We start from the raw sequence: 24,509 nt of genomic DNA on the forward strand, positions 1-24,509 counted from the left end.
TTTATGTGGGGTGATAACCTCAGATAAGATGTCTCTGTATCAGAGTTTCCCCTAAGACAAAGACCTTGTCTTTGTTCAGAAAGGGCTAATTGCCTAGGCAGAGAGAGAGCTGGAAGGGTCCTGGGCCCTCAATAGTAAGTAGCTGGGGATGGGCATTCACGGAGTCTGAAGAAATGATGTATCCTTTGGAGAGGGATAGAGTGACGAAAATGGTCCCCATGTGGCCAGAAAAGATGGGGCCATCAACTGCTCCTGGATTTGGTACCATCTGATAGGTTATTTCTCTGCCACCAATAAATGAGTCAATTTAAACCAGATTAGACTATATTAAACGCAAATTTATTGGGAAGCTGCTCTTGAATGAGCAGCCCCAATTGGCCCCAGGGAAGTCACCATGAGGAAAGCATGAGGGACAGTGGGGGGCGGGGGGAGCGAGGTTGGAGGCAGAGAAAGAGAAAAAGGGGTGTGCACGTTCAGAGAAAAGAGAAGAAGAAGACAGACCAAAGTGTCTAAATTATAGAGGGAGGCACCTCTGGGGGAAGGGCAGCCCAGCCTGTGGACTGGAAAGTCCAGGGTTCAGGAAAGAGTATGCAGGCCAGGTCTGCTTTAGTGTGTAAAATATGCACCCCAGTCCCTTGTCCTGGGGTCTAAAACCAAACAGGGAGATGAGAGAAACAAGAACAGAGAGTATGGGGAAAACAGCTAACGAAAGGCTGGATGAGGGAAAAGGTTTCATTTACGTGGGATAAAATGGAGAGGTACTCTGAAGACTTCCTGAAAGCTTTTAACTCCAAGTGAATAGCTGAGAAATTGCAAGTTTCTTTTTTTTTTTTTTTCTTAGAAGCTCTGGTTGGTTGGCATTGTTGTTCTTTTTTTTTTTTTATTATTATTAACTTGAGTATTTCTTATATACATTTCGAGTGTTATTCCCTTTCCCAGTTTCCGGGCAAACATCCCCCTCCCCCCTCCCCTTTCTTATCGGTGTTCCCCTCCCCACCCTCCCCCCATTGTCCCCCTCCCCCCAACAGTCTAGTTCACTGGGGGTTCAGTCTTAGCAGGACCCAGGGCTTCCCCTTCCACTGGTGCTCTTACTAGGATATTCATTGCTACCTATGAGGTCACTGTGGTTAGGACAAAACGGCAACCAACAGATTGGGAAAAGATCTTTACCAATCCTACAACAGATAGAGGCCTTATATCCGAAATATACAAAGAACTCAAGAAGTTAGACCACAGGGAAACAAATAACCCTATTAAAAAATGGGGCTCAGAGCTAAACAAAGAATTCACAGCTGAGGAATGCCGAATGGCTGAGAAACACCTAAAGAAATGTTCAACATCTTTAGTCATAAGGGAAATGCAAATCAAAACAACCCTGAGATTTCACCTCACACCAGTGAGAATGGCTAAGATCAAAAACTCAGGGGACAACAGATGCTGGCGAGGATGTGGAGAAAGAGGGACACTCCTCCATTGTTGGTGGGATTGCAAACTGGTACAACCATTCTGGAAATCAGTCTGGAGGATCCTCAGAAAATTGGACATTGAACTGCCTGAGGATCCAGCTTTACCTCTCTTGGGCATATACCCAAAAGATGCCCCAACATATAAAAAAGACACGTGCTCCACTATGTTCATTGCAGCCTTATTTATAATAGCCAGAAGCTGGAAAGAACCCAGATGCCCTTCAACAGAGGAATGGATACAGAAAATGTGGTACATCTACACAATGGAATATTACTCAGCTATCAAAAACAACGACTTTATGTTTCAATAGAGCTAATCTGTCCTCATGGTATCTCCCAACCTCCTTGATAAACTGTGCATCGTGTATGTAATAATACATCCTGCTAAGGTCAGGGCACACAACTGAATCTGTATCGACTTCAGGAGTTAAATTTGTCACTTTCACCTCTTGGGCATTCCGTTTTCTGTTTAGTTTTTGGGTTTTTGTTTTGTTTTGTTTTGTTTTGTTTTGTTTTGTTTTGTTTTTATTTTTGGTTTTAGGCAAGGTCTCAATACATTAGCATGTCTACCTTGTAATTACCATCCTCCTGCCTCAAGCTTCCAGGTGCTGGAATTATGAGTGAGTGAGCACACTACTACATAAACCATGAGGGTTTGTTATAACTCAGAACCAGGTCTTACTCCCACCGATAGTTTCTGTCTTCCTGATTCTGGGACTAATCCTGGTATCAGCACGCCCAACAAGTCCCCAAGAAATACATAGTGTTACACTCAGGACTTACAATTGGAACCAAGGAAGACAAACGGTTGTGGAAGAGAAGTCACTGGGTGTAACTGCATATAGGCCCTTTTGTGTTAAAGCATGCACACCTCAGTGGATTTGAACCATAGCAAGCACATCACCATCTTTCAAGTTTGGATACATAGGGCTCACTGACAGATGGGTTCCTAAATACTATTAAGCTAAGCCTTAAAGATTGTTCCGTTTAACCTATTTTATAGTTTAGACTGGGAGACTGACAGTATAGTTATATGGCTTACCCTCATCCAATAACTTGTAACCACAATAGTACTACTTTTGGAAGGAGCTCTCATAGTAAAAATGGGTAATGGTTAATATTGAAAGATACTTATGCATTTACTTACAAATGCAATATACAAAGTAGCATCTTAGCAACAGTGACAAGAATAAAAGTTTTGTCAAAGGAATACTCAAATTTACCCAATGAGCCAAAAGGAAAGTTAATTTTGACTCTTGAATCATCAGTCCATAATTCATTATTACCGTATTGCCTTGTGACATGAAAAGGCAAACCATCGTGGAGCCAATCCTGACTGTTTTCTTTAGTCTCTCGTTCTACTGCTGAAGTTTCGAGACGTTTGATACAAATTCCAGACCTTTTTGGCATTAGGGGTAAATGACAACTCAATCAACAGCTACTGTTGATTGAAAATGACACCTAAACAGACATGCTTTTAGCTATTTAGTGACTCAGAATACTTAGAGATAATTCAAGGATGGCTTCTTATCAGTTAGATATTTGCAGTCTGTAAATTTCTATGTCCTTTCAAAATAATAGGTTCCAACAGAGTAAAAACCACCTGGAAAACATTTGAGTGTCCTTAGGAGGTTGTTTATCTACTCCCACCCACAAAGGACAGACAATCAATAGTACATTATTTTTGCTTTTTATCATGTAGAGGGTGGCAGGATTCTGGTTTTCTTCTTTTTCCTTCTTTTCTTTTTCTTTCTGTCTGTTCTCTATGATCTTCATTTGTCTTTCAAATGTAGAGTAAAAGGGTAGATAAAAATGTGTTAATCTTTAATGAAGCAGAAAGTGATTTATATCCAGTCAGTTTCCTTCTAGCCTTTACCTGAGGGCCCTCACTCAGTTTATTGGGTTCATCAACCAAATGGTTATTTATTCATATTTCTATCTGGATTAGAATATCTCAAACACCATTATATGGAATACATGCTGACTGATGAAAATTTTCTTTTTCTTTGTCTAATTATAGGAAAGAGAATGGTGAAAGTTCATGCCGTTCCAACCTCAAAGCTTCTTGAGTCCTGTTTGCCCTTTATTTGGCCCTAGTGTAATCCCTGTGCCTTGGTTAATCATTTTACCAAATCAGATTACTCTTCTCACATTTCAGAGTGATAAAATAAATGCCTCAGTGATTTTTGGTTTTGAAAACTCTGGATATTATAAAGTACTCTATTTCCTTATAAATTAAACACAGTATTTCCTGGTATTTGAGATGTTCTTTCCAGGTTTACAGTTTCTCTCATAGGCATTAGCGTGCACGCCAGGCCTGCGTAGTTGGTGCTAACTGAAGAGTGTGGCAAACAAACCCACTTCTATTTGGGGCTGCCTTCCTTCAGTCCAGGATGGGCTCTACAAATCCTGTAATCTGCTTGAAAATCACCTTAAAGTTGAACCCTTTTAATGGGATTTATGGCCTTTGGGAACCCATATTGATACCTTTCTCATTGCATCCTAGACATGGTAACTGCTGAAACACTTATTTGGCACATCAGCACCTCTTTCTGGCATTGTGAATCACAAATTTGTGTCCATGGTAAAGTCTTTGAGGATAAATTACAGGGCATAAGTACAGGATATAAAACAGGGACATGCTTTCCTGTGTCTATCATGCAGCTTAAACATTATGAAGCTTCCGTATAGCAAAGTTGAGCTGAATGGAATGAGAGCAATCACAGGGATGTTGATTGTAATGGTCCTTACTAGAAAACGTTTATTGGAAATTATCTCCATGGGAAAAATTGTTCAACTAAAGTCAACTAAAAATTCAAGGAGTAAAAACCTTAAGATGACTATGATAGGAGAAATTCAGAGGATCTTGACTTCAAGACTAATTAGAGATAAACAGTGAATCACAGGCCATCCAAGGCTTTCCAGTGTCACCCAGTCTCAAAAACTAAAACAAAATAGAAATTCATGCTACTAAGGTCAGAAGGTCAGTGGCTAAAATAGTTAACACCGTGTCACTGCACTGAATTGGAAGCGCTCGGTGTTTTGTTTTGCTTCTTACAAGAGCGTTCAAGAGTTGAATATAGCCTTGCAGTAAATAGTATGCATATTGTTCAGGCTCTAAAAATCCTTGCTAATTAATTAACTCATTAATCACTAGCTAAACTGGCAAGCTGAAATAGAAGCTTACAAAACAGGAAATCAAATGACTGTGGTGGGAGCAATGTGAAGGCAACATGCACATCTGTGCTGTAGACAGGTGAGAGGAATATGCCCACGTAGTTACACACTGGGACTGGATTTTCATTGTTTGTTTGTTGTCTGGCTTCTGGTGCAGTGTCTACACAACTATGATATTATCATGTCTTTAATTTCACCTCCTTTGCCAGCCAGCTTACCACACTAGCTTTCTCCACATTAGATTCTGAGGTTTCTTAAAGTCTAATATAGTGCCCTTTGTCCTGAAGAAATGTGTAGGAGATAGATGGGATGACAGAGGGACAGAAGGGGTGATACAAAACAGCTATTCTCCTTTTTAATCAAATGAAGCAAAACCTAAAATTAGAAAGAAAATGCTAGATTTGAACACTAAGTAGCTATTATCATTTAAACTCTAGGGTTATTCTATCTACTTTTAAGTTAAACCTTAAAAAACATCAATGCCCCTTGCCCTCTTGACTTTTATTTTGAAGGGCAACTGTATTCTAGGATTCTCTTCAGATCTCTGTCTCCCCTGGCATGGGAACCCACAGAGAGATGCTGTGCATACAGAGAAAGACTGTGGGCAGCCTCATGCTAACCCACACCAGCAAGCTACTCCCCCTCAGAGCAATCTTAAAATCAATCCAGTGTTTCCTGGACAGGCTGACGTCACCCTCTCCTGCCAGAGAAAAGGACCAAGACATTCACTTTGTGCTCATTAAAATTCTGTGTGCTACACTATGCAGGAGCTGGTGCCTATTTTCAGGGCAGCCATAAAACAAAGCAATAAGTGTCCTTGTCTCTGGGGCCAAAGTAGGGAGAAAGAGGAGTCCTGAGGGAGGAGGGCCATGGAGGGAAAGCATTCATTGGATCATGCTTACCAAATTCAAGAAATAAAATGAGTGTCAGTCATATAACACGGTAAAATGTCTGAGACAGAAAGAAATTGTAAAGTATTCCAAGAATTTTAAGCTGAGATAGGCCAGGCAGAAAGATACTAACAGACAATTTAATCTGAGATCTGGGAAAATGACTTTTCTACCTAGGAAATTGAAAACATTATTCCTGGCTCTTTCATTATTTTCATTAAGTCGTGTTTCTTCTCACGACCCATTTAAAAGAGAAAATATCTGCCACCCATCTTGTTACTCTTTGCATAAACATGGGAACTAGTTCCTCCAGATCTCTGTTCTCTGTGTCTGTGTACAGAGCAGTGCAAGCACACACTTTACAAATAGGCAGAAATGACTGAAACCCAGGTAGGTGCGTGCCCTATTGAATTCTGGTAATTGCCCACTGAAGTAGAGACTGTGACAATCCTAATTGGGGACAAGGAAACTTGCTCTATGGCACAGAGCTGAGATCTGGCAGGACCCAGATTTTGAACTCTATTTGCCTCTATGCAAATCATGATGTGCTTATACATTGGTTATCAGGACCTCCGAGCTCCAGTTGCCATGATAGCAGGATACTGAGAATTAGCTTCAACTCATTCTGTCTCTGGTTCTGATGGTGAGAGGCAAGGTAGCTCTACAACACGTTAGTTTGCTGCTTCTTTCCCTCCACTTCAGCATCTTTTTACAATTATATCATTCACCCAGGCGTACAGAGACCGTGGGGTTCATCCTGAGACAGAGGAGCTTTGCGATGGGAAGTTTCACCTAGGGATGAGGCAAGATCTCCTAAGTCTTCAAGACACACATGCTGAGCTTTCTACTAAAGACAACTGACAAAGAATTCTGAAGAAAACAACCACTCTGGTTTGGAACATTCTTCTGGGATTTTGCTTTTCATTTACTTATTTTTATGTTGGAAGAGTATTCATGCCATACTTCATAAGTCAAAGGACACCTTGCCATAGCCTCTTACTTCATGGGGTTGAGAAACATGTACAACTTCACACACTGAGCTGTATCATTAACCCTGTTTTTTTCTTCTAGAGACAGGCATGTACAATCAAGGCTGATCTAGAACTTGCTGTGTTGTTGGAAATGATCCTCAACTTCTGATCCTACCTCCAAAAGGCAAGAATTACAGGTAAGTGTCACTGTGCCTGGTTTATTTCATGCAAAGCAGGGGATCAAATCCTTGCTAGGCAAGCACTTTATCAACTTGGCTTCACTCCCAGCTCTTCCTAGCTTTGAATGTGGTATATCAAAGAGGGTTTTGTTGTTGCTGTTGTTGTTGTTGCTGCTGCTGTTGTTGTTGTTATTGTTCTTCTTCTCCTCCTCCTCCTCCTTCTCCCTCTTCTTCTTCTTCTTCTTCTTCTTCTTCTTCTTCTTCTTCTTCTTCTTCTTCTTCTTCTTCTTCTTCTTCTTCTTCTTCTTCTTCTTCTTCTCCTTCTCCTTCTCCTTCTCCTTCTCCTCCTCCTCCTCCTCCTCCTCCTTCTCCTCCTCCTCCTCCTTCTTCTTCCTCTCCCTGGACTATAAACAGACCTAAATTCAAATTCTCTTATAATATTCTGGTGGCAGACCAGTGCTTTGTATTCTGCACACACAAGAACACACACACATGCGCACACATGAGGGGAAAGCACCAGTGTGTATAAAGTAAATGCAAGGCTCACATTCTAAGCTTTCTTAGGACAAACTGCCCATTGCAAGGCCCACTTGTCTGTCAGGATAAACCCAAGGGTCTCTTCACCCCTGGGAGAATGACAAAGATAAAAAGGTGTTGGCAGGAATGTTTTAGAAGCAGACTCCGGAATGATGCTCAGACAAAAACCTCTTTAGGATAGGAACCCATGTTCACAGGTAAGAAATTGCCTATAAACAGTTATCCTCCCTTATGGGCACAGGAGAAAGGAAAGCAGGCAGAGTTCTTCCAGGAAGGGCTGGTGCTGTGCTGTATCTGCTTAATGGAGAAAGAAGGCAGCTTCCTCTATGCCTATACCCTCTCTTTCAGAAACAGTCAATTTCCGATTTGAACTAGGGCCTGGCCAGAGAAGCCAGGAAGATTGGATGCCTTCACTGTATTTGTGTGTAGAAGTGAGGCACATTAGATGGGAAGAGGACACCCCACGTCCTTTATTCCCTGTACCCTGACCCATGAAATGACATAAGTGTGGAGAAGAGACAAGGAGTAGTCTCTGAGAACATATGGAACACAGGGGTCTCTAAACCACCAATCTCTTAGCCAGCTGAGATCAAATCTGGGTTCTGCCACTCATTTGTCTACAATTAGGATTGTAACAGTCTCTACTTCAGTGGACAATTAGCAGAATAAAACAGGGCACCCGCCCTCCAGGGTTTCAGCAATTTCTGCCTGAACTGGACTTTGAAGAAAATGAGAGGGGTATTTGCTCTGGCTACTGCTCGCACCCCTTGGCCCAGACTGACATTAACCCAGTAGCAGCAATGCTTCCTTCACACCTGAGTTCTCTGGGCCCAGCAACAGAATTGTCTGGCCAGGCTGAAATACACAGGAGTCTTAATTACCCAAACACAACCTAACTAAGATAATGTATAGAAGACATCGGCTCTGGGGACACACACAGATGCTAGGATCTGGTAGATTACGTTCTCTGAAGGAGACACCATAGCACCATGAAGCTCAGTGTATTTATTACAAACAGTTGAACAGAAAGCCTGAGTTATTGTATGTAGCTGAACAAGGAGGGGCTTATTACATACAGACAAACAGTGGTATACAGCTGCATCAAGAGAACAAATTTCTCTGATATCCAGGACATCAATCTCTGTAGGGATGTAATCTTCAGCCTATAAATATCCAGTGGTGAAAGCTGTGGACATTTTTTGCACAAAATCTCAGCATCTTCACACAAATTAGAGATAGGCTCTGCCATCCCTCTGAGCCTTACCTTTTGGGTTTCCATTTCCCACAGGTCTGAGGCTTTGGGGTCCTTTACATGGTTGAACCCATGTCAATATTACATTCCTCTGTTCCCCAAACTTTGTTCTTGTTTGGGGGTGGTTGTTGCTGTTTTTAATATATTCTGTTTTGCTTTATTAAGACAGGTTCTTGTATAGCCCAGGGTAGCCTCAAATGCCCTAAATATTTGAAAGTATTTTTGAACTGATGACTGTTCTGCCTCAGTCTCCCAAGTGCTGAGGTTACAAGTGTGCACACTCCGATTATCTCATTCTGTGGGTAGAGCCAGGGCTTTGTGCATTATCCGTGAGCACTCTACCAACTGAGCTACGGCAATAGCCCTTATTTTGCTTTCTTCATGCTTGTACATAATATGTCCAATCCATTCACTTGGGGTCATGCCATATATGGGACCTGATGGCCAGACACCACTTTTGCAGCAGAGGACAGAATGTCCAGACTTGTCTAGATGTGCAATCAAGATAACATACAAAATGCATTCATACTAACTGAAAGATTCGACTGGGACACACAGTTTTTGCATACAGAGATAATATCTTCATGAGTGTGCATGTCTAAATTTGGGGTGCCTGTTTATGCACTTGTAATTTAAAGAGTCCTGGATTCTATGTACTGAGTGCTTTTCCCTGACTACCCTAAGAATCCAAACCATTTGAGTCAAAATCTAAAAAGAAAAAAATTTAAAAAAAAGGATTTCACAGGCCTCTGAGGCATAGTGCGTACCTTGAGGAAACAACTTCAAAGTGGACTGACTAGCCTTAGGGATCATGAGGGGCCATAACATGACATATTTATCTAGTCTGAAGATTCAGTTTTTCCCTGGTTCAGCCATTTGCTGGAGAGATACAAGAAGAATAGGAGCTTACTTTAAATGGGCAGTCAGCATTAGCATTCACGAGAGCTGCCTTCTTGTCCTTACCTTGATCTGAATAGCCAAGTAAAACTTACACTGGCCTTTTGGTTTCCATGGCAACTACCATAGCATCCTCAAACATAGGTAGAATTGCCAGGCAAAGTCATCATTTTATCTCCATTCATTCTCTAGAAAAAGACAACTGTCTGCGTACCTAAATGCCTTGGGCACTCTTCATATGTGTAGTCTTCAGTATGAAATCAGAGCTGAAATTCATGATCCCTGAGTACCCCCCAGAACTCGACTTTAGAGCCCTGAATGAACTCTACAGCAAACCCAACCACTTCTAGACCCTCAGTTTCAACATCAGCAAAATGTAAATGCTGACTACCACTTACTGACAGAATTAGCAGTGGCATGTGAACAATGAATAAGGATCAAAGCCCTGGAAAGGAAATGGTTCAGCACCCCACATTCCCACCCAATCCCTGTCCCGTGATCTGCTCACACCTCATCACCATCCCCCCCCCCCAGTCTCTAACTGCTCATCCTAGTGACAATCCTAGGTGATCCCACATTCTGTTAATTGAAAACCAACTATAATTTTTTGTATAGTCTGTATTTTAATCTTTCCTAAATTACACACACACACACACACACACACACACACACACACACACAAAACATATGACTTGAAGCAGACATGGCCTGGAGCCATTTCTTCCCCAACATTTGAATTATCCTGTAAATTTTTCAAAACTCAAATTCTTCATTTTATTTTTAATAATCAATATAAGTTTTTATAAAGATTGAAGAAACTATATTATAAATATACCTTTTAGCTTATTAATACAAAATGAAGCTTATCTTGACTAAGAGGCTTTTTACAACCTTCTGAGCCATAGAATATGCACTCTCAACTAGCTATGTCATTTACAAATTGGAGAAAATGTGCAATTTAAATCTAGCCAATGAGGGCAGCAGGAAAAAATCCCAGAAAAAATGAGGTACAGAGCAGGATCTCAGAAGCACGTGTGTGTGATACAGAGCAGGATATGAAAAGAGGTGAATTTGTTTTCAAACCTTTCACATCTCAGTTCTGAGGTTGGTCCAGGCTTCACATGCTGTGACTCATCAGAGACTGCCTTGAGCAGCTCCATCCCCCAGGTTCAGCTTTTCTCACCTCCTCTTAGACATCCATTCTTTGCTTTGCGAAATGCTGTGTTCAGATTATAGGTGTACCAGCCAGCTCTGCAGGGAGGTGTAGAAAAACCTGCTAATGATGACTTCTATTTGCAGTTGGAAGGTAACTGCTTCTCTGACACTCAGTGAGAAACCAGATACTATATCAGCTTCATTATCTCCAATTCTGTATCCTTTGAAAACAGCACCGACACGGACACAGAAACAGACACAGACACAGACACAGACACAGACACAGACACAGACACAGACACAGACAGACAGACAGACAGACAGACAGACACACACACACACACACACACACACACACACACATCTGGTCCATTCCATTTTTCCATTTATCAGATCACTTTAACTTAGAAATAAAAGTCAAGCTGAAGTGGAGGCTTACACATGTAATTCAAACACTTGGGAGACTGAGCCCAAGGGATTGCCACAAGTTTAATGCCAGCCTGGGGCACTTAGTGAGTTCCAGGATTATAGTGAGATCCTATCTCAGGAAAACCAAATGAATGAGAGGAAAGCAGCACTGCACTAAAGTGTTGAGGGTGGGGTATTGATAAGTAATGATCTAATACTTAGAGTAACTGCCTTTGAAATGAAGACAAAAATGAGTTCTATCTCTGAGTAAAAACTTAATCTACCTTTGAGCTGCTTCTTTAGACCTTGAAAGGACCACAAGTTCAAGCCCTTGGCACAGAAGAGATTTATTTGTCCCAGAGGAACAAAGGGCAAGGAATACGATTCAAAGACAGGAGCTAGGGAGTGAGGAAGAAGGGGAAGGGAACAGGGAGAGAGAAAAGGGTATTTGTCCTAGAGGGGGAGGGAGCAACAAAAGTCTGCCTCAAGATAGAGAGGAGATAGACATGGAATATAGTAAAATGGCAGTTTATAAAGGCGTGGGGGAAGCTCTGTGTTAGGATAAAGTATTTTGATTGGACAGATTAATTACATAGGCATTAGGGGGGCTTTTGATTGTTGTACACCAATACTTTGATAGCTGGAACTTGATAGGCATAAGAGGAGGAAGTGGCCAAACAAGGGACTAATGCTTGGTGACTAGCTATAGGAATGTGATTTAATGGTTTTAAGCAAGAAAGACAGAATGGGGGAAGGGTAAGGTCTGCCAGAGCATGTTAACCATGCCCTGCCTGCTAGAGCCCATTAGACGGAGAGTATGATACATGGCTCCTGTTCTCCAAAGAGTTCACAATCAAATTGGGAAGGAAAATTAGATTAGAATGTTTTTTAGTTACTAATGGAACAAAGTGAGACCATACAATGACAAATTATAAAAACATACTTAGATAGACATTGGCTGATGGCAGAACAAGCCAGTGTGACACATGACGACAGGAGAAGGCTTTGCAGCACACTGGGCCCACTGTGGCTCTGACTAGGCAGGAATAGTAGATAGATATCAGACTGCTCAGTAGGGAGAAACTAGGGTTCCCAGAGAGGCCATCAGAGAGAGTACTAGGGAGTTACCAGCCACAGATGCTCACAAAGGCTTTTTGAAAGACTTGTTCAGAGTCATGGTGGCTGGAACTGAAACCTCATGCAGATAAACAGAAGATGGGCCTAAGAAGAAAGTCGTTCTGAGACAGTCATAGGAGCCTGGTCACCTGGCCACTCACATTGCCTTCTCCTAGCCACTAAATAGCATTTGCTAAGCCCAAGTGCAAGGCACTGCTGAGGGTTAGGAAAAGTTGGGAGCACGAGAAACACATTTTTCTTCAGGATCTAGAGAGGAAAACAGGCAAGTGTAACAATGCAGATACACTAAACACACCAAGGAGAGAGGGAAGGTAAACTGACAGAGTACCTACTCTGTCCGGGGAGGAAGCCTACCATTTTGCCTACTCAGCAGGCTTTCCTTTGTCATATAAGTATAAAGGAGCCTTCCTTTTATTTCCTGGTCTTTCTGGTCTCACACACTTTAGTTCAAGAGAAACAGCAGTGAATGACTTTCCTGGGATCCTGGGGCCTTTCTTCTCTAGTTTGCTCTCCTGGCTATGAGAGGAATAGTAAGGACAAATCCTAGCATCTCAGAAATTCTGTAGTCTCAGTTTCTTTCTGAAATCTGTGACAGCCCTGCATAACTCGTTACTTTGGTTTAATATCTAGATAGCAATATTAGAAGTACCTGGCTAAAGACCACACCTTTCCTAAAACTTCAAATTGGACACCTGTCACTTAAGACTTGGTCTTTTTGCTTTGTGTTACCACTGACATCTTAAATTGTCCCACAAAGCAATGGCTTTATCACGGCATCCTCACACATGTGTGCACATTTTGCCCACAGTTATTTCTCTCCCCACACTGCACACTGAGATGGCAACTCCCCATTACCTCCCTCCAGCTGCTTCAAGTTCTCCTTCCAGTTAGTCTCCCTTGCTGATTTCCTACTACAAATATTCCATTACTCTCTGTTTCCCCACATCCCCTAAGGTCTCCTCCTCTCTGAAATTACCTTTTCTAGTTTTATGACCTTTAATCACTCATACATGAATACCCACACACAAACGCACATGTATAATTTTTAATATAGGTTTGTGTATGACAGAAAATATGTATCTATCTATCTTTCTGAGACTGGTTTATTTTATAATGATATTTTATCCATTTTCCTCTAGATGTCGTGGCATAAGGCTGAATAAAATTCCATTATATCCATGTATCATACTTTCTTTCTCCGTCCATCGGTTGATAGACATGTGGGTTAGTTTCATATCTTGCTATTATGAAGATATCAGCAATAAACACATATTAACAGGCAAGTATCTCCTTGCTATGTTAACTTAAACCCCTCCAGCATGCATACACATGTTCATGTGGTTGGGAATGCTTCCATGATTGTGCATGTCCTTGTGTCCAGAGGTCAATGTTCAGTGTCTTCCTCAATTCACCTTATTACTTGATAAAAAGTTTGTTGTGGAACCTGGTTTCCATGCCCCAGAGATCTTTCTGTCTATGCCTCCCCTGCTCTAGACTACAGGTGTGGACTTCTATACCCAGCTTTTTACGCAGTTTTGTGGGCTTCAAACTCAGTATATGCTTGTGTGGTGTTATTGGCCGAGCCACCTCTGCAGCCCTTCAGTTTTGTGCACCCTCCATACTGATTTTCATGGAGGCTGCTCAGGTTCCTATTAGCAGCGAGTAAGGGTTCCTCTTCCACTACGTACTCACCAATGTGGGCTGTCCTTTGTTTACCTTATGGTCGCAATTCAGTCTTATTTGTCCTCTATGTGATTAAATCTGCCTTCCGTCATAATTGTCTGTCTTCCTTCCCTCATACTTCCAACATATAGAGCAAAATTAGTGTTTGGTTCAGCATTGTGTTGCTCACAGAGGCTAGGACTATAATGTGCAATAGGCAAAAGAACAGGTGAGTGACACTAACTAGAGTAACAAGTAGTTGCCCATATGATTGATCTTAAGTGGTAAGGTGCATTATCTAGACTGTATCTAAGAGCCCAACTTCTTCTTATCCTTAATCTTTATATTGGTTCATAATTTCAAGGTACAATCTATCAGTGTGGGCAGGAATGTGAGTCAAGTGATCACATTGTCTCTGTAGTCAAGAAGCAGAGAAGAAAGTATTCAACTTCCATTCTCCATTTTCTTCATCCCAAGATCCCAGTGTGGAGAATAGTACCACCCCCACACAGGGTGAGTCTTTTCTCCTCATTCAAACCTTTCTGTCACTCTGAAACATCTTCCATACTTATTCTAGACCCAGTCAAGTTGATTTTCACCTCATAACATTCAACATTCATCAGAAAAGAAAAAAAATCACTTCTTGACCTTTTGACCTAAATCAAGTGTAGCAATAGGAGTGCAACCCAACCTTAAAGTTCACATGGAAAGACCAAACAGTCCTGAACAAAAGAATCAATACTGTAGGCATCACAACATTTGACTTCAAAGTATGTTATCAAGCCATAGTGAAAAAACTGAGCATAGGACTGCCATAAAAAAGACACATGGAGCAGTGGAACAAAGTAGGAGGCCTAGAAATAAGCTCATGTAGCTAAAGTGATCTGATTCTCAAGAAAAGGAGGCAATCTCTTTAAGAAGTGTTGCTGTGAAACTGAATATCCTCATATAGAAGAGTCAAGCACATTTGACCTAGCTCAATCCCTAGAAATCATACATAGAAAGAGCTGACTCCACAAAATGGTCCTCTGACTCCATACACACACTCACTCTTACAATGCACACACAAACACACACACACACACACACACACACACACACGTAATAAAAATAGAACAACTTTATGATTCACCTTATTACTCCTGGATATTTACCCAAAAGCATCCAAGATACATAAACACTGCATTTATTGCAGGATTATTTACAATAGCCAAATTATGGAATTAGTCTAGAGTCTATCAACAGATGAATAAATGAAGAAATTATGCATATACATACAGTGGAGTATTAGCCAATTATAAAGGAGAATAGTTATGCCATTTGTGTCAGAATGGATGGATCATTATTTTAAACAAAATCCATCAGATTCAGGAAGACAGATGCCATAAATTTTCTCTAATATTTGAAATGTGGGGTTAAAATGAGAAATTTTTAAATAAGCATGAAAGTAAAAAGGTAATAGGGAAAAATAGGTAAAATGTAGAAGAGGAAGCAGGACAGAAGGGATAAAAGAGGATTATTGGGTTGAATAAAATCAAAGCATTTGATATAGTCATGTGTGAAAGTTTCACAAAAGAAGCCACGAAATTGTACAGCTAATATAATATTCCAGGGGAGATATACTGTACATCCAGATGTGGAGAAAATTCACTGTGAATTAGTAGTTGCTCTAAATAGCATTTTCCTTTTCTCTCTTCCTTATTCTTTTGCTTTCTTTATTGTTTTTGAGACAGAGTCTCATGTATCCCAAGCTAGCTTCGAATCATTATCTAGCTGAGGATGACTTTAAGTTCCTGACCTTCCATGCTTCTCTCTTCTGAGTACTGGGATCATGGGTGGACGCTAGTATTCATGTTCTTAGTCACATAAGAGTGACCAGGTTGTAAATACAAAGTTCCCAGGAACTCATTCAGCTGACTGCTACAGTGAAATGCAGAGATTTTTCAAATATGTGTGTGTGTGTGTGTGTGTATTTTTTTCTTACAAATTACTAAGCTTTAGACCTAAACAGCATAAACCAAAGCTCATGCGGCCAGTGGCATTCCTCATTCAATTTCTCTCTGTGGAATGTAGCCTGGAAGCTATTGGAAGTAGTCTGTGGAAGGATCTCCTTCAACGGCCAGTTGCAAGACACACAAAATGGATGTCTCTTGTACTACTATCCCTTCTTGACAGCAATGAAGAAAAATGTATTACTCCTGGCCAGAAAAAAAAGCAAACTATCAGTGTCCCTCTGAGATGTTACCAATATTTTTAAATTAATTTCTATTGCTCCTAAAAATCCACTAAGCCCAAGTCTTGTAGCATAAATGTTGAGCTCTTGGTCTATTATGATGCGAACAGTCTGTGCCTCTTAGAGTCACCATGCCTTTCTCCTGTGAAGGACTGCAATGATCTGAAATCATTAGCCCAAAGGAATCTTCCCACCATTAGGGTGGATGTCAGGTAAGCTGGCCACAGAAATGTGTAAATAAATAATACCAGCCTCTACTGCTCAGTCTTTCCCAGAAGGACTCCTGCCTGGGATTTCCTTCTGCAACTCAGGTAAGAGGTTGACCAGAGCTGCCGGACTCATTCTGCTTGAACTCACAGAGAGGATTAGTAATAGGTTCAGGTGAGGTGTAGGCTTGTTTACTGAGACCTCCTCAAGACAGGCCCCTTGCTCAGCACCTCTAATGAAGGCTATTTGCAGGGTAGTCAGGTGGTTTGGAGGGAGATCAGAGTAGCCTTTAGCCTGAACTTCTGCTGCCCTTTAGGTCACCCAGGGGAGACAGCTTCTCCTTCTGTGGGATCAGAAACAGCAGCTCTCAAACCCCTTTGTAGCCACTCTGCTCCTTAAATTAACTTGAAAAGCCTTTCCTGGTCAAACCTCAGTGCAGGGCCAGGCAACAGAATAAGACTTTTTTTTTAATTGAGATCTTTGCTGAAGGATGCTTGTGCCTTTTCCCCCTAGACCAAGCTGAGAATTTTCTTTCCAGTTATCTCTAAGGTTCTTATGAATGCATGGTTGAAAGCACATAACTGATTTCCAGTGTCCTTCACATGCTCCTTCAAAAACTACTCACTGTCACAGGTGAAAGAGAAAGGCTAAATCTCTCAAGACTGCAACTGCAAGAAGAGTGGCAGAGCAACCTTGGCAGTCACTCAACACAGAGAGCAAGTCACCCAGCCACCATGGCCATCAGAGGGACTGTCTCAAGGTATTTCCCAAAACCACTACAAAATTCCCGATTTGCTAAGTAGTACCATGTACAAAGTAAGATCTGTTGGATGTGGATGTCACGTATTTCCCTCTGTTACTGTCACTACTGCTGCCTTTCTCCCACTACAGAAATAATATAGAATGTAAGTGAATTCATAGTTATGCATGTATATGTAAATATATATATATGCATATACATATATTCATACATATGTAAAGTCACTATTCCTAGAACTATTCCCAAAGAAAACTACTCTTAAAATGGTATTTCCTCAAAAAAATAAAATAAATAAAAAAGACTGGGTTACGATCTTCATAGCAAATTATAGTATTCAAAATATTCAGAAAGTAGTGCTCTTAGAATCTTTCTCTCTCTTGAATGGAACAGCAACAATGGAAAGCAAACAGAAAATGGTTAGCACTGCATGCAGGCCTGATGGCACAGACTTAAGAGGAAGAGGCAGGAAGGTCAGGAGTTCAAGACCAGTCTCAGCTACATGAAGCTAATGTGGGCTCCAAGAGGCCCTGTTTTACAGACAATAACAATAGCACGAAGACTTTGACATCAGTGGAGAAATGTTTAAACTAAGTTGATATGCTTTATAGAGGAAGAAAAAAAGTTACCATGAAGCCTTCCACTCAAAACCAAAACAAAACAAAAGCCTTGAGGAAGCTAATTTATTCTGCTTACTTATAACCCACAACACCAATAAAATAGTATTAGCCAAAAAGAACATGCAATTAGACATCATACAATGCCCTATCTGCACGAAACTGACTTGGGGAAACCAGGCCAGAGGTGAGCAATGTCAGAGGGAACATTCTACAAGAAACTCAGCAGGTAGGCAAAGTCTTTCTAAGCTCAGATGTATAGGCATCTCTTTCTGTGACTTGTATTTTACAGATAACACAGTCAAAAAATGATGTTGAGCATGAAAAGAGTGTTGGATCATGCAATGGTTGTCAAGGTGACTATACTTGGAATGAACTACTATCCAGAATGGGAAGGCTCACCTGTGATCCAGATCTTGAGGCTAGGAGATACAAGTTTCTGACCTATATCTTGGCATAGAGATCTTGAGGCATAGTGGCTATGAATCCCACAGACTAAGGCAAGGAGATCTCTGAGTTCAAGGTCATCTGGGACAAAGCAAGTCCTAGATCCAGGCGTGGTAGTACACAGCTCCAATCTGGGCCACACCTTCTACTGGAGACCTACATAAGAACATTGGAAGAAGGAAGATTCACTCTTCTTTGACTGTTTGCCTTGTGGGACTGAGCAACTACTAGATCCTTGGACTTTTATTCACAGATGACCATTGTTGGTGAGTTGAACTACAGACTGAAAATAATGTAACAAATCCCCTTACTATATAGAGACTACCTATAAGTTCTGTGACTCTCGAGAATCCTAATACAGGTCATGTCTGATAGAGTGCTTATGACAATGGAGGGAGAACAATGCTTGCTGTGGATCTCCCTTTTACAGTGGTCTTAGAAAGTTTGATGCAGAGAATATACCTGAAAGTCTAAACACTGAGTACTGAAAAGATGCAGTACTTATGCAATCATAAGAACCTACAGTCGAACTCCAGTACCCATGTAAAAAGACAGGTGCAGTTGCATGTATCTGTCTTCTCACATACAGGAAGCAGAGACAGGTAGATGCCTGTCACTGACCAGCCCATCTCACTTTAATCTGCAAACTCCAGGCCAGTGTCTCACAATACAGGATGGATAGTTTCTGAGAAATAATACTGAAGATTGACTTCATACACAAACACACACACACACACACACAGAGGGATGGGGAGAGAGAAAGAGAGAGAGAGAGAGACTGACAGAGCTACTCTCTGCCTTTCTTAACTCCTTAACCATAGATATACAAGTCTCCTTAAGTGTAGAGGACATTTTAACGTAAACAATAATTGGGTGAGCATGTTATCAAATTCACTAATTAAGGGTGGAAAGTAGAATTTCTGAAAAGCGAGTGAATAGCTGAGTCATTTAGACATTAGGCAAAACCTCTCTCTCAGTAAGATAGTGGCAAGACATTATCTATCCAAATAGCATCCTTCAGCCACCACACAAATTCGCTTTTGCTGAGGGTCTCTCTCAATACTTTTTTTGTTCATTCACCAAATTCTTATAGGTGCTATATCAACTGCATTTGGTACATATAAATATATGCAATAGCATGCCTGTTAAACATTAGTTTTCTCTTTCAAACATGTAGATTTAGGAATTGAGATTAGATCATCAAGCTTGGTGATGAGTGTCCTTACCATTTCAGCAATTTTGACAATCAAAAAACAAAAACAAGAAATAAAAGAAACAAAAAAACCCAACTAATTTTTTTTTGTTTGATTGGTTTGTTGGATGGTTGAAATTTATAGAAAATTCATTCCAGCGTCCAGATTAGCCTGAAACCTACAGTATAGCACAGGCTAGCTTTAACCTCTGAAATACTGGAATTATAGGCGTATTCCAAAGCCCCTGACTATTGATAAACTCTATTTATTATAAAGCAATAATTGTGCCTTACCATTCCAGCCTCAGAAAATCTCCACATTGACTGGAATCCATCATGACCACCTGAACTGTGAAGAAATTATCCACGAGCAGTGACTACAATGGTTTGTGTGTGTGTATGTGTGTATGTGTATGTGTGTGTGTGTGTGTGTGTGTGTGTACACGCATGTGCATGTGTGTACAAGTATGGGTGAATGTACACAGTAGATAGCTGGGTTCACAGATAGATCCAGAGACGTGTGACTCCATTGAAAATAACATTGATACTCTCCATAATGAAATTAAATATGAGGTTTGGAGAGACAGGTTAGTAGGTAAGAATACTTGTTACATGAGGGGCTACGTTTGGGTCCTTAGCACTCATATAACAAGCTGAGCTTACCCAGACCTGCCCACATTCCCAATACTGTGGAGAGCAGACACAAGAATTTCCTCAGCGACTGCTATTTGGGCAAGGATCAGTTGGTGGACCTACCTCAAAAGCATATGGGAGAGACTGATGGAGCAGGCCACTGGACATTTTCTTCTGGCCTCCGTATATATGTGTATAGTCATGTATACCTTCATACACATGTACACCCAATCACACATACATACTAAAGGGAGGAAGGAAAGGAGGGCGGCACGGAGGCTGAGAGGGAGAAATGCAATAATTTGGAGTTCTAGTGTCTACCTTAGGTAAATCCAGCCTGCTTCTTATTGGCTGTGCAGTTTTGAAGGGGTTTGAGGTTCACCTGTAAAATACAGGGAACAGCAGTTACCTGTCTAGGGAATGATCAATCCTTTCAGGGAGAGAGATCAGAAATATTACTCACATTTATTTTGATTATTGGTTTATTAACGTCAAGATATTCTGGGTTCAACCTAAAAGAAGCACTAAGATGTGCTGAAGAAGTAAACAAGGCAGGGGTTCAACACTTAAAACACACAGAGATGCATTCGAACACCTACCACCAGGGTGAGGCAGGGGAGAAATCTCCAGCTCTGTTGAAACCTCTTCTGAATGCCCAGATATTTTTAGATAATTTTCAGAATGCAAAGCTGACACATGCCAAGAGGCATAGAACAAACACCCAGGAATATTTTGCTTTGATTTTATACGGTTTATTTTTAAAGACTTATCTTGCTGTGTGGATTTCATTGTGAATGAAAGGAATCTGCTATCTTGCTTCCATGGAAACCAGTTTCTTTGTGATTGGTTAAGCCTTATCCAGGCACTTCAATTGCTCAAAAAGGACAAGGGCTGTTAATATTTAACAGATGCAGTAAAACCCACCAACGCTGTGGCATTTGTTATGCAACTCACATTAACAGAGTGAAAGGGATTCAGATCAGCTTAACATCTTCTCACCCCTGAAGTACTCTCTGGATTTTTTTTTTCCTTGTTAGAACCCTACATAAAGGAAAACAGATGTGGGAGTGGAGGAGGGGAGGCTCAACCAGGAGGAAGGAGAAACCCTGAAGGCTCAGTGTGCTAAATAAAGCCTTATCTTACTTGAAATGGACATGACACCCACTCCACTTGTTTATAAGACAGAACGGCTTTGAAAAGAGAAAGATTCATCCAAAAGAAATGTTTCTACCATTCAACATTTAGAAGAGATTAAGAAACTATCTTTCATCTCCCAGACAAATTTATGCAATCATGAGCACTCAGGGTGATTAACCAGGCTAGATGAAGCAAACACAAGAATTAAATGACAAAAGGAGACAAAGTGTTCCCAGGGTCAGTGGAATATCAGAGAGAGTTTTGTTGTTTTGGTTTGGGGCGTTTTGTTTGGTATATATTTATATTTGAAACTCCCATGGTGCCCTGAATTAGGAAAAGTGTACTTGGGAATGGAAAGATGACTCAGTGGTTAAGAATACTGACTGTTCAAGTCCTAGCACTTATGCGGCCAGCTCATAATCACCTATAATTCCAGTTCTAAGAGATTCAATGCTCTTTTCGGACCTCTGTGAGCATATAGGTGGTAAACATACATACATACAGGTAAAACACGTATCCATAAAATTAAACAAATAAGTGTTTAAAAAAATGATAAAAAGAAAAGTGTCCTTGTAAAAACAGGGAGGAGCTGACGGTGTGTGGATTGTTGTCTATATGCAGGTGAGGACAGCACAAGATAAGGTAAGGCCTGTGATTAGGCAGTGAAAAAGAAAGGCAGGCTGAGAATTTTAGAGCTGGGACAGAGAGTACAGAGGAAGAGATGAAGAAAGATAGAGGAAGAGAAGGATGACCCTGTTGCAGTAAAATATGCACGATTCCCAAGCGTATTGGGCAGTCCCTCTCTCGCTCACCACCAGCTCCGGTGGGCCATAGGAATTAGTGTTAATTTATCTCAGCGGCTCCATGCTGGTCTCCATGGTACTTTCTAACCCAGTCAGGCCATGAGCCATTCCAGCAGGGCACCTTGCCACGCTGCTTGGCTTTCACTCACAGTTCCCTTGGCGGATTGTTACCACACCAAACAGGCATTCCAGTTCCGTGGGGGGCTTGATACGTCCCAACACTACGCCTTCTCTTGAACTCAATTAAGTCACCACAAGAACGAACACACCACACAATAACCTCTGATCCAATTGATAAGATATAATTTGCCTATCTAGACAGCACAAAATCCTGTACACACCCATCTCTTAAAAATATTCATTACAACCTGTATCTACGTGCAGAGAAGAATCTTAACATCTGCCGCCATGTCCTACCCTCTCCTTTTTTTCTGCTTCCCCTCCTCAAACTTCTATTCCTTCTCTTCCAATGACAGGCCTCGTTTTATCTCATCTGCCTTTACCTGCATAATGATGTCAACCTACACAACCCAGATCCATACAGCTTTAAATAGTCACAGGTAACTATAAATATCTGAAAAGGGATGGATAATTACAGGACAATTTGTCTTATCTAGCTGGGCAGTTTATATCAATATCAATTGGCTCTGAGTTTATTGTGTGGATGTTTTGTGGCATGAGAATTTACTGCTATATTTCTGACTGATAAATTGCAAGCCTCTAGAGTTTTGATTTTACTAGGGGTTTGTGACAGTTAACTGCAAGATGCACTGTTGTTTCATGGTGCTGGAGCTTAGCAAGTCAGGTGGAGACATTTTGGGCCAGAGTCTGGCTGGAAATGTAAGCAGAGTCTGCAACAGGAGAGGGGTAAAATTGGTGCTCTCTACATGGGGCTAGCCATGGAGGCAGTGAGACTGGTGGGGCCAGAGAATAGCCAGCAGTAGCGTGGAATGGAAAATCTTTTTTATTATTATTATTATTTCCCTGCTACAAGGGTATGCCTCATTCAGTAGAGTGCCTACAAGCACAAATCCCTGGTCTCAATACACAGCGCCACATAAAAGGAGGCATGATGGCACACACCTGTAATCTCCACTTACGGATAAACACAGGGAAGCAGGACGTTCAAAATCATCCTCAGCTACATAGTAAGCTCTAGATCAGCCTGGAATACATGAGCCCTTTAAAACGGAAGTTACCACATCAGAGCGAGTCTTGGTTTCCAAATGGCAATTTCCAGCTTGTCATCCCCTGCTAAAAGCAGCAATTTACCAGGTAATAGGGCAACAGCTCTGAAAATCAGCCTTCGGGTTAGCAGTCTTGAAAGCTAATATTGACATCCTCTATTTTGTTTTCATATCTCATTTGAGATTATTTTAATTTCTCAACTCCTGATAGGAATTACAATTTGAAAGTGTAAATACTTCTATACAGGTAAAACCTTTTTAAAACTTAAGGGAAAAAATTATTACACTTTGACCTCACATATAAATCACTCTCCAGAGTATACAATGAAAAGTGTAGTACAAAGTGCTACATGCAAATGTCCCAACTCTGGAGTGATCTGAAGTAAGAGTCCATGTGCACTGCTAATGACTTATCTAGTAAAATACTGTATATGAAATAAAATCTCAGACATAATCAATTGATGTTGATGTATAACATACTGCCAGAATATACATTAAAATATTAATCATGATATTATGATATTTCTCTGCATTTATACATACAGTTTTGTGTGTTTTTTCATTTAACATACATATTATTATCTTCAAGTTTTTGCACAAGAGACATACTAGTTTAAAAATAAAAATTATGTATTTCAGAGAAAGCAGCACCATTTTCTAGAGGCTTCTATCTAATTGTAGTCTTTTGATATATAACAATCTTATCCAATGAAAATAGCATGTCTGTGATTCTTTCCAAGTACACTGCGGCCTAGGGGAAGGTATTGCAAACAGTCAAATCTCACAGATAGAAAAATAAAAGCTAGGGATCAGCCAGCTTAGCAAGATGGCAGAGGATGAGAGTAAGAGCTGGAAGGTATCTACAGACCTGAGGTACCCAACATTTAGGTTATATACCATATATATACATTGGTAATTTTCATATCATTTAAAGCCAAGTCAGAAATCCATTATTGTGCCTTAATTCTTCTGTTCTGTTCTGCATGTGACACATTAGTGATGTATGTTGTCTTAGTTAGGCCTATTACTATTGTTATAATAAAACTTAATGGCCAAAAGCAAGTTGGGAGGAAAGGGTTTAGTTGGCTCCCACATTGTAGTTTATTATTGAAGGAAGTTAGGACAGAAACTAGGGCCGAGCAGGAGCCTGTAGGCAGGAGCAGAAGTCATGGAAGGATAATCCTTACTGGTTCATTTCTCATGACTTGCTCAGCCTTCTCTCTGATAGAATCCAGACATGGGGTGACCCTACCAACAATGGCCTGGGCCTCTCCCACTGATGACTAATTGAGAAAATACCTTACAGTAGTATATATATATATGTATGTATGTATGTATGAATGAACATTGTCATAATATATCTAATATACCTCTGCATTGTGGTGCACACCTATAGACCTAGCACTCAGGAATTGGAGGCAGGAGGAATCAGGAGTTCAAGATCATCCTTCACTATGTAGAGAAAGTCAAGGCCAGCCTCAGAGACTTTGTTTCAGAAGACTAAAAGAAAAAGGCAAAAGGAAACATTTTTTTGTATTGCTTACCCCATCCCCCAAAATTAAAGG

General features: G+C 40.8%; 1 protein-coding gene across 1 annotated transcript in view; it reads right to left on the reverse strand.

The window, feature by feature from the left end:
• Positions 1-24,509, reverse strand: part of LOC120100783 (uncharacterized) — a 517,117-nt gene that overhangs the window by 288,611 nt on the left and 203,997 nt on the right. The window lies entirely within an intron of this gene.

This window comes from Rattus norvegicus, chromosome 2, assembly GCF_021556685.1.
Source record: "Rattus norvegicus strain SHRSP/BbbUtx chromosome 2, alternate assembly SHRSP_T2T, whole genome shotgun sequence".
In the NCBI taxonomy this organism is placed as follows: domain Eukaryota; kingdom Metazoa; phylum Chordata; class Mammalia; order Rodentia; family Muridae; genus Rattus; species Rattus norvegicus.